General features: G+C 36.4%; 1 protein-coding gene across 7 annotated transcripts in view; it reads right to left on the reverse strand.

Annotated features, from left to right (window-relative positions):
• LOC123564098 (sodium/calcium exchanger 3-like) overlaps nucleotides 1–6,764 on the reverse strand; it is a 24,522-nt gene extending 17,758 nt beyond the window's left edge. For 2 of the 7 annotated variants that reach the window (XM_045357407.2, XM_045357402.2), the window contains exons 1-2: nucleotides 3,680–3,880; nucleotides 3,407–3,492 (exon numbers count right to left, since the gene is read on the reverse strand). The gene's annotated coding sequence lies outside the window, so the exon portion shown is untranslated. Of the gene's footprint in view, nucleotides 1–108; nucleotides 233–2,590; nucleotides 2,772–3,406; nucleotides 3,493–3,679; nucleotides 3,881–6,712 lie in introns of those variants that run through there. The other 5 variants (XM_045357409.2, XM_045357408.2, XM_045357404.2 and 2 more) reach the window with 4 other exon arrangements.
• Between the last annotated feature and the right edge of the window lie 3,826 nt (nucleotides 6,765–10,590).

Below are 10,590 nucleotides of genomic sequence, written 5' to 3' on the forward strand. Positions count from 1 at the left end.
CCCTAGAGTATAGCTATTTACACAGAGAGTGGAGAAATTATTACTGTTAATAAAACATCAAAGCACTGATGGATGATACATTAGTGAGGAAACAACGAAATATCGTACCTTAACATATCCCCCAGCCTAGTGTTTCATGAGAATATGATCATAGCTATCACTTACACACATAAATAAACAAAACACTTATTGTTAGAGGAGAGGAAGTTAAAGTTTCGGGAGTTTACCTAGGTTTTGTAATACACGTTCTGACGTAAATGGTGCACAAAGTTTGAATAAACAAGTGATAAAAAAACCAACAAAAAAAAAAGGAGAAGAAAATGAATGAAATCTTATCAGATATAACATATTGTCGCCTTATATGGTAATTTTATAACGAAATGCAACGTAGACGTGCTCGACAACAAGGACTAAACGGTAAATAACACCCACCTACCCACTACAACTTCAGCTGAGATACCGAGTGCATTCACAAAATGTGTTTTATCTAATCAAACAGAATTAAATATATATACAGAAACTAATGCAGCATAAATCATTACACGACTCCTTGTATAAATCGCCGGTCAACAGTTTGTGCTTCTGACCGGTCTATAGTTCCACACCAAATTCTGCTGGGGTAATGTCAAATAATTAAGAAACAATTAAGATAATTTGAGCCATGCCATGGGAAAACCAACATAGTGGGTGTGCGACCAGCATGGATCCAGACCAGCCTGCGCATCCGCGCAGTCTGGTCAGGCTCCATGCGGTTCGCTTTTAAAGCCTATTGGAATTGGAGAAACTGTTAGCGAACAGCATGGATCCTGACCAGACTGCGCGGATGCGCAGGCTGGTCTGGATCCATGCTGGTCGCAAAGCCACTATGTTGGTTTTCTCATGGCATGGCTCATTTATTTCTTACGGCATGTAAGATGGCTTACCACTCAATAGCCGGAACTAAATGGTCCGAGGCCTAACACTTACCGAATGGCTTGCCGGCCAGTAGTCAAAACTACTGCCCTCGGTCCTTTGGCAAGCCATTTAATACTACAATGACAATATAGTATGTCTCGCTTTATTACCTGTATAACAATAATACAATAGCGAAATCGTTCTCTTGTTAAATGTGACACATGCAGTCCCAGTAGCAGAGATTTCCTTGTGCCACAATCAATAGAAGAATGCTGCGTGTTGGAAACATACTGATAGATATGGCTATATTATACATTGTATATGAAAATGTAAATCGATGGATATTACAGATGTGTCTACAGTAAGCATTGAAACATGTAAGTGCTTGCTCTGGCGGAACCGAAACCCAATAGATAAACATATATCTACCGTAGATGTAACAGTAAATAATGACTGGTAATACTGCCTGACAACGAAACCAAGGGCTTTTGAGCACGAGTCCCTATGGCGCGCAAAGTGCACAATTAATCCAAGAACTTAATGTTCTCAAGTGAGAACCTATAGGTTCTCCCTTCAGATCACAAGATTTTCAGAGAACCTAGGTTCTCAGAATATTTGTGCAATAAGAATCCCATGTATGGGTGCTTTACATCTGGCTTTGGGGCGTCTTCTGTATCTTGAACCATCTCTTCTGGGCTTCAGAGGCCAGGTTATGAGGAGCATACAGGATATATACTCTGTTGGAAGCTGAACAATTGATACCTTGCTCTATGATTCCGCTTCACTAATTTAAGCCTTCAAAATTAGAGCGAGGAGGAGTGTGGTGATTCGAGGCTAAGCCCGGTTAGAGAACACCTGACTTGCATGCAGTGGTTCGTGGGTTCGAGTCATACACTGAGAAGATGTTTTTCTCGCCTAAATACAATATATCTTGGAGGAGTCGCCTATATCAGGGTCTCCAGTGTCGGCTATAAATCATAAGCTTATGAGCCAACAATGAAAGTGCATTCATACACAAATCTCCCCGTTCTGTACCGTGACACGTACATAATATCCACTTTACATAAAGTGAATGTGCGTTTATTACACCTTCCCCCGCAATATTCTGCAGTATTTTATGCATTAATATGCTGGGTAAATAGGCGAGTCCTTTAAGTAAACATTGGAGGATAGGATACAGATTTTTGGGGCAAGTTTACACATAACTTTCTAATAGTACGGCCTTATGCCTCAAATCCTACATGATAAAAAAGTGCTTAATTGAAAAACCAGTAAGGTATCGATGTAAACATTTACAGTGAAGTAGAGGTAGACATAAAACAGCATAAACTTAAGTAATGTAAACTGTTCCAGCAGGGTAATGATGATTATACATTTTTTTTTGTGATTCAACGAACTTACTCAGTAAAAAAAGTAAATTACACAGTGCTGTAAGAAAAAACCCGGAAGTCAGGTAGCAAGATTTTTTTTTACACGTTAAGCTATTTTTTTTAACATACAGCAGTTCCTATAAGAATAGTCTTAATTTTGGGCTCTTTCGAGCATACAATTTTGACACACAAGTATGTATAAAGGCTTAAAGTTTCTAACGGAAGAACATCTAAGCTAACTTAATGCAACTAAAATAACTATAGTATATATGATACTATATATTATGATACAATAACATATTATCAATTATAATAATCATATTCACCTTATTCCAATTACTGCAACATTCCTTCGTACATACGTGAAGCACTAGCTTCTCTTGTACATCCAAATATTCAATCCGTACAAATATTTTTGAAACTCCTGAACTGGACTTAAATGAAGCTTACAAGTAGTATTTTCACTTATTCAAAATATTGTATACATGCTACATTGAATTCTCCTGGGGCACAACTAAAGTAAATAGTAAATACTACGGACCGCCCACATGGCCTAGATTAAAGCGTCCTTGTAAGATGAAAGTATGCGAAAAACCAATAAAACTACAATATGCATTCCGCACATCGGTTAGGACACCGCGCCGCAGGATATAGCCATTGGTCAGTATGTGTCACCGTAGAAGATTTTATGAAAGATATGAAAAGTTTGCAGTGATTGAATTATAAATATAATCGATACTGTACCGTCCAATATACACGATAATCAATCGATAAAAACAGTTGATGGTTTCAGGAATTCGCGATATGCTTATCTGATAGGGCGTTAGCTACAAGGATTGAACGTTTTTCAATATTGACATTTGAAATAAATTAACTCTTGTCTCAAATTCACTATGTAATGTATAATATTGGATTGAATAACATTGTGTCCGTCGTTTCTGAATACGTCAATGAAATGAATGTACAAGAATGATAACCTAGTAAAAATATTTTACCTTCACACCAATTTGTCAAAACTTGCAACAATACTTCAAAGCAAAATCTATAACGCGTTGCTATGGTATCAAATATCAAAGGTATAATTGCTTCTAATGGGCTACACAACGGTTGACTAATTGAGACTGAAAAAATGGTATACTTACAACAGTCCAAATGCCGACATTTATTTAATAAACATCCACTGTACAACACACGACGAGCATATTCCGCTTATTACAGCATTTTCAATCTGAAACATTACAGTGTGGTATGTAAGTGATCAATAAGACATGAATTAATAAAAACAAATACAAAATAAAACACGCCGACAAGATTTGGCACCTGATATGATAGATCACTATATATGAACGTGAATAAAGCACACGCGGAGAAACTTAATTAAAAGCCGTTCTATCCGAGGAGCATCTTAAACTTACCGTGTCAGTCCAGATTTTATTGATTTTAACCTAGTTCATAATCCATGCAAGCTTGAATAGAGGATTTGATAAAGATATGTATAATGTAGGTTTATTTCCCACAGTGGGCGTCTCCCACCAACTAGATGATGCACACAGGTAAACAAATTCTCGCTTCATTCAACCCGAGTTATTTGATATTTAAAACACAGCCGAACAGGTAGATGCAAACCTTTCACGTTGTTCCGTAAACAAGAAAATGTGCTTTTCCGCCACTGAATTGATTTTCCGAATGTCAATGCATTGCATTCTTTTTATTTAACGGCCCGCATTCCAAAGTAATGACTTCTGATTGTCATACATTATTGCCTGTGTTAAGAGTGGCGGTAGCAGACTAAATTACTGCCATTTTTTTCAGAATATGCATTTTTTCTCTACTGCTGTGTTCCGGGAAAGCTGCTGCTTTGATCAAAATTGTTGACATTTTACGATTTTGTGGATTATTATATTTAAAGAACAATATAACATCTGTAAGTTAGAAAATTAGTGGTCAGTGAATGTACGTGTCATAAGTCATCCAGAGTAGTCATGTAACAAGAAGGGAGTAATTGACATATTCTAGTGAATTATCTAATGCATGTTTTATGTAGACTCATCAGTTATGTACGTCATCAATCTGACTAAAGTGCATCTCCTATTACGCTACGTTTAGGATCTGAACACGGGCTATTGATAGCCTCGTTCTGACGACCCTTCCGCAAGCCAATCAAAAGCTAATTTACAACATTCTGCAAGCTAAAAAAAGCCTTGGTTTTTGATATCCACAATTCTTATGTCGTAAGATGTCAGATAGCCGGTTAGCTCAGTCGGTAGGGCACTTGCTTTGTAAGCGAGGGGCCCTGGGTTCGAGCTCTGGACTGACTGCAAAGTTTTCTTACTCCATCATTGACATTCGAATAAGTCGTCTGATTGGTTCAAATAAAAATAGATTTGCGAAAATAAAAATAGCAATATTGGAAATCCAATTTATACAGAAGACGAATGTGAATGGGCCATTCTCAGATCTTCGTTTAGAAGATCAAGTACTTTAGTCAGATTGTGTACGTCATGTGATACTGACTTTAATTTCTGCAAAACCTGTTTTTAACAGGTCTAAACTATGTTACGCTCTGACGATTTTTGATCAGGAAACTTAACTTTTATTCTTCAAGTACATCACGCGTGAGAATGAGCCTTGATCGGAAGTACTCAAATATCTCTTAAATTAACGAGTTGAGGCGTATCTTTAACAAAATTTTGGATATACATGAAATTGAATTATCAGTCCATCATTTCATTCCTTTACTGATGCCAGTTTTTGAAACATCTAAACATACACTGGCAGATAAAAGTAACATAAAAGATACATACAGGGATACCGTCACTACGTTCTTTATTCATGTAAATGAGGAAATATTTATAAGTTTATACATTGACGGAAATTAAACAAAGATTACTTCTTCCTCTCACATATACTTACATCACTTACAACATATTATGTCTTTTCAATTAAAGGTACCCTTTCGCACACTTCGGCTCAAGTTTAAGATTAATCCAGCAATTGCAAAAAAAGCTTGTAACAGCCTGTTGTTTTATATATTCACACAATAAATGTTATTGTGACGAATGTTATTGTAGTGTAGCAGATGTGTAATTAAGTAGAGTTGAGGAGCTACTTTATACAGCTATTGATTATACTGCATGTATCGCGCAGCTGTCATACACAAGTAATATACCGAGAAACTTCACCTCTCCCCGGGGATCCGACTCCTGGTCTCTAAACGGGTTGAACTGTAAGTCTAGCTACTTAGTTTAGTGGGAATGTCCGCATATCACTGTACAAAAAGGTTTCAAGCTAACATATGTAACTTCACATACGTTATCTCACTTACATTTTGTCACTTTCAGGACGTATTCGAAAGTGAGTTGAATTACCTTATTAATAATTGTTTGTGAAGTAGCCCCACACGTAACAGTAGTGTTGACTTGACCCCGAGCCCATGATAAGTACTTGATAGACGCATCAGAAGTTTTGAAAGACAGAAACACAGTTATTAGGAATTCGCCAAGGGATGGTGGAACACGCAAATCACAAATCCTGCACAGATAACTTTATGGTAACCCTGGGACCGAGTTCTCCTTGTCATTATTTAAAGCGGAAAGCATAGACACGCAGAAGCTATAAATAAATAGTTTGGACATTTATTACGATTCGGAGTAAAATAGTAAGCGGAGTATAACGTGAAGTTATTAAATACAAAACACGGCTATCATGAAGGCGGCATATCATATAACATGAGAGAGAGAGGGAGGGGAGGGGGGGGGGGGGGAGAGAGAGAGAGAGAGAGAGAGTCCGTTATACTAGATTTTAAGGAAAAATCAGGCATTAAACATCACACTGGATTGATATATTTAACCTATATACCCAGGAAGATCTGAATGCATGTTAATTCTATAAGAAACCAATAAGACAGTAAACATTTAACAATGACCACATTTCAAACATTAAAGTATAATTGGGATACTTCGCCTGATATAAATTATAATGAGACTGAATCGAAATTTGCAAATAATTTTATTACATCACTCTATTTAAATTATCGATGTCTGGAATAAAACTTATTTTTCTGCAATAAACAAGGAGATCCTTCGACCTTTTCGCTTCTATGAACGATATATGCTTTTCACACCAGTCCATCCATATAGAATAATTATCGCATGAATAATACATAAACTTACATAGTCCACAAGATACTTACAAGAAACAATGTCAAGTACCATTAAAATGAAATTGATGAAGATAGGTCCGGATTACCAGGTTTCGATGAGTAGGAATATCAGCTGTGCCACAAAATGTTTAAATGTACTCAGCGTATATAAACTGATGAAATAGTACCAAAACAACTACACCATCAGCACCATCATGAACAACAACAACAACAACAACAACAACAAAAGAAGACTAGCAAACGAAAATGAAACTGAAGGCATACTTTGAGAAGAAAATGTACTTACTCGAAGTAGTTTAATCCCGTTTACATAGGTATTATTATGTTATCCTTTATAACATAAAAGACTAGTATTTATCATTATTATTCATTCATTCGTGCAACAAATTTCACGGTTTACAAACCACCCCCGCTTTATAATAGCTGTTAGACTATTAAACCACAACACTGGTGTATATAAATAAATGTATTAATAAGACCACAATTTGACAAGAATGCAGAGCTATGATGGTAACACCCTGTACGGCGTAGGTTGGATTTGATAAAGCGTAAAATAAAATAAATACAAGAGCATTCTGATAACTAGCCCTATCGCCCATTGCTGTCACTATGTTCTTTTAAGTATAACAGAGTTAAATCGGTAGTTAATACCTTCTTTTGATAAAACATAAACTCTTTCGAAAAAAGTTATGCAATATGTGGGAGATAATTCTAAATTTGTTTTTTAGACACTTGACAACTTCCTCAATAAAGTATGATATCTAATACAAACAGTAATGATATATAAATTTTGATTTATACTCTTGTATATCGAACTGAAATGAACCAGGATATTTTCCCTCAGGAAACCATAACGCCCTGCATATCTTATATAATATATGCATTGTCAGTCGATCCTTCCGTATGAATAATAGATAAACTGCTAGCATTCAGTCTTAAAGTGAAACTGAACTGATGAAATCAAGTTTCACTGATGTAAAACCACAGAAAGGAAAATCACTTTCTTGGAGATTATATACTCACTTAAGACAGTATTAGATCATTACACCAGTTTATAGTATTGTTCTTTACAACTTACTACTATATCTTAATATTTTTATCAAAATCATTCATTCATTCGTTCATTCATTTTCTAGCATATCAGCCACCCCCGCTTTATAACAACACATCACTGATGTATTAATAAATACAAGAACGAGAGACCACAAACTGACAAGAATGAAGACATATGATAGTGACACCCTTAACATACAGGTACCTGGCGTAGGCTGAATTTCAATAAATACAAGAACGAGAGACCACAAACTGACAAGAATGAAGACATATGATAGTGACACCTTAACATACAGTACTGGTACCCATACTATATGTTGTGTTTAACGTCTCATATTCGTCTTCACATGTTCTACTTATTATTACATCAGTCCCTTTCTCAACTATATTATCATTTTCACATTGAAACTTCTGAACATTTAATGAAAACCTCTTTGTTACGAAGATATTGTTGCCACGGCGAAGGAGTTTCCAACTCACTATAGTGCGTCAACCGAACTTTGTCTTTAAAATTTTCATATTTTTGTAAAGTGTTTCTTTTAACTGGTCGGTTACTTTCTCTCTTTATGACATGTATTACAATTATTATCTAGAAGAACAACTGAGACATCTAGATGTAACCAGAATTGTGCTTTAAAATAGCGGACACTTGCTGAGTGTTTTATCATCTACATGTGATAAAGACACGTCTGTGGTAATTATACAGTATGTTAAAATCTTTAATAATATTTATCAGTTTCATGATTGAGGAACGTTTCGCAAAAGGAAGTATGTAGTAATTACTTCGCCACCATTTATCTTCCAGTACGTTCTTCAAATGAAAGTGTAACTAGACTACACAATATGCTCAAAGCCTTGACACACTCATCCATTAGAATTATTGTTTGTTTGTTTTGTTGGTTAAGAGTCACACTGACTGACACAATGTAGGTCATTTGACGACTTTTTCCAGCTGTTGTTTATAGAGCAAGAGCTATATGGATCTCTCTGGACACTGTTGACGACTTGTAGTGGTGCACAACGCGACAGAGACGACATCACCCCATCTTCAGGGTGTCCCATACAGGCTTCCGTAGTTTTAAACATGGCTATACACCTAAGTACAAGCACTGACCTTCCGTAAGGTAGCTGTACGGCTTCACAACATGAAGAAGTGTTCCCCTCTGACCAAGGTTTCAAACGAACCCCAATGAGCAAGTCATTCTATGCCAGCGACATTAACCATCCGGCCCCACAATGTATACCCATCATGTATATTGCAGCTCACAATAAACCTCTTACTCCCGGCTCATCACGACTTCCTTGCTTAAGTGTGAGGAAACGCATACCAGTAGAGATGGAGAGGCGAATATTGCTGTATTTAAGTCAGATCATGATACAGTGTTCGTCACATTAGTGGAGTTTTGAGCTGTTCATTTCGTTTTATTTTTACTAAATAGAGATGTATATTTGTGTGACGTCAGTCATTTTTAATACATATGTACATACATACACTGTCGTTTTGGTTACGCTGCGTTCTCAGAAAGTATGTGGCGGCTGTTCCAGAGGACGTTTGTCTTAGTTTTGAAAAGCTTTTATTTATCCAGAGAGAAGACTGACCTAGACCCAGAAATAGCATAAACAACGCCGAAGATTGGCAAAATATGGCTTTATATGTCAATTCTCAGAATGATGGAATTTCTAGTAATAAGTAACCATTGTTCACAATCAATTAACGTTGTTATGTTGAGTGCTGCCTGGGGATTTCGAGAGAGGACAAATTCTTGTATATTTAGGTCGTAACACTTCCTGAAAGAATTTCTGTATCTCTTCCACTTACTTAATATTTCAGGAACATACTATGCAAAGTATCGGGATATATTATTGCAGATATAAATCATGAAATCCTGTTACGGTGAAATATATATGAAACTTCTTGCTATTTAATGCAACAATATCGAAATGCCCGTAGCTGAATTCTTCACATGCAGTATCAAACCACAGTTACAATATTGTAGTGGCAAACGTGCTAGGGGTGATGTATCAGACGGTAATTTTTCTTACCTAGACAGTCTGTTTGTTTGTTTTGGGGTTAACGCCGTTTTTCTACAGTATTTCAGTTATAAATATGTTACGGCGGGCAGTTTACCTAATTGAATCAGTGTTCCTGTTCTGTAACAGTACAAACCTGTTCTCGGCAAGTAACTGCCAACTTCTCCACATGAATCAGAAGTGGAGGACTAATGATTTCAGACACAGTGTCTTCTATACTAATGATTTCAGACACAGTGTCTTCTATCAAATCGCCACGGATAACACGCACCACGCCCGGGGATCGAACTCCGTAGATCTACGCTCTCCCTATTGAGCTAAGCGGTCGGGCTGTTACCTCGACAGAGTGTGGTATTTGTGCGGGGGCGAAGTGATTATATGTACTGATTTAGTTATCTGTTTAATCATAAAAAAAATAGACTGTAACTAGTACTAACTACACATTTAACGTTATAGATGCAGGGAATTTACTGACGTACCTGTAACCACTTAATTTATTTACTCAGACACGTGTAATAATTTTCTATCAAAATCATAATGCAATAACAAACACATAATTCAAAACATAAAACATTTGTATGCAATAAAAAAAACATACGGAACCGGTTTGTATACTCTTCTTATTCAAATATGAAAGTCGGCCCATCAATCATAGATCGGCTTTCAAACTCAGGAAAATATCTTCAAGCATATATTGCTGGCAACCTTTCATAAATTTCACATAACAGCTATGTTACCTCATGTCTAATGAAGGGTGATGAAATAAAGAACAAATTCATGAAAGAAAACGATGCGAACAATTTACTTTATGTTATTCATTTCGACGGTACTACACTCCTTTCAGTGAAATACATTTTTGAATTGCACGGCTCATGCTTTTACTCGCTGTACAATATTATTTGTAAATATTGCTGAGCTAGCAAACTTTGTATAAGGCATGTAGATGAAAATAATCTAAAAGTACGTTTAACCTTTTAGAGCTGTGCAAAGATACTAGACGGAAGTGTAATACCGCCTCGGACACGGTGACAGTACAATACAATTATGAATAAGAGTTCGTAGAACACGAAATGCATCCCC

This window comes from Mercenaria mercenaria, chromosome 2 (genome assembly GCF_021730395.1).
Source record: "Mercenaria mercenaria strain notata chromosome 2, MADL_Memer_1, whole genome shotgun sequence".
In the NCBI taxonomy this organism is placed as follows: Eukaryota; Metazoa; Mollusca; class Bivalvia; order Venerida; family Veneridae; genus Mercenaria; species Mercenaria mercenaria.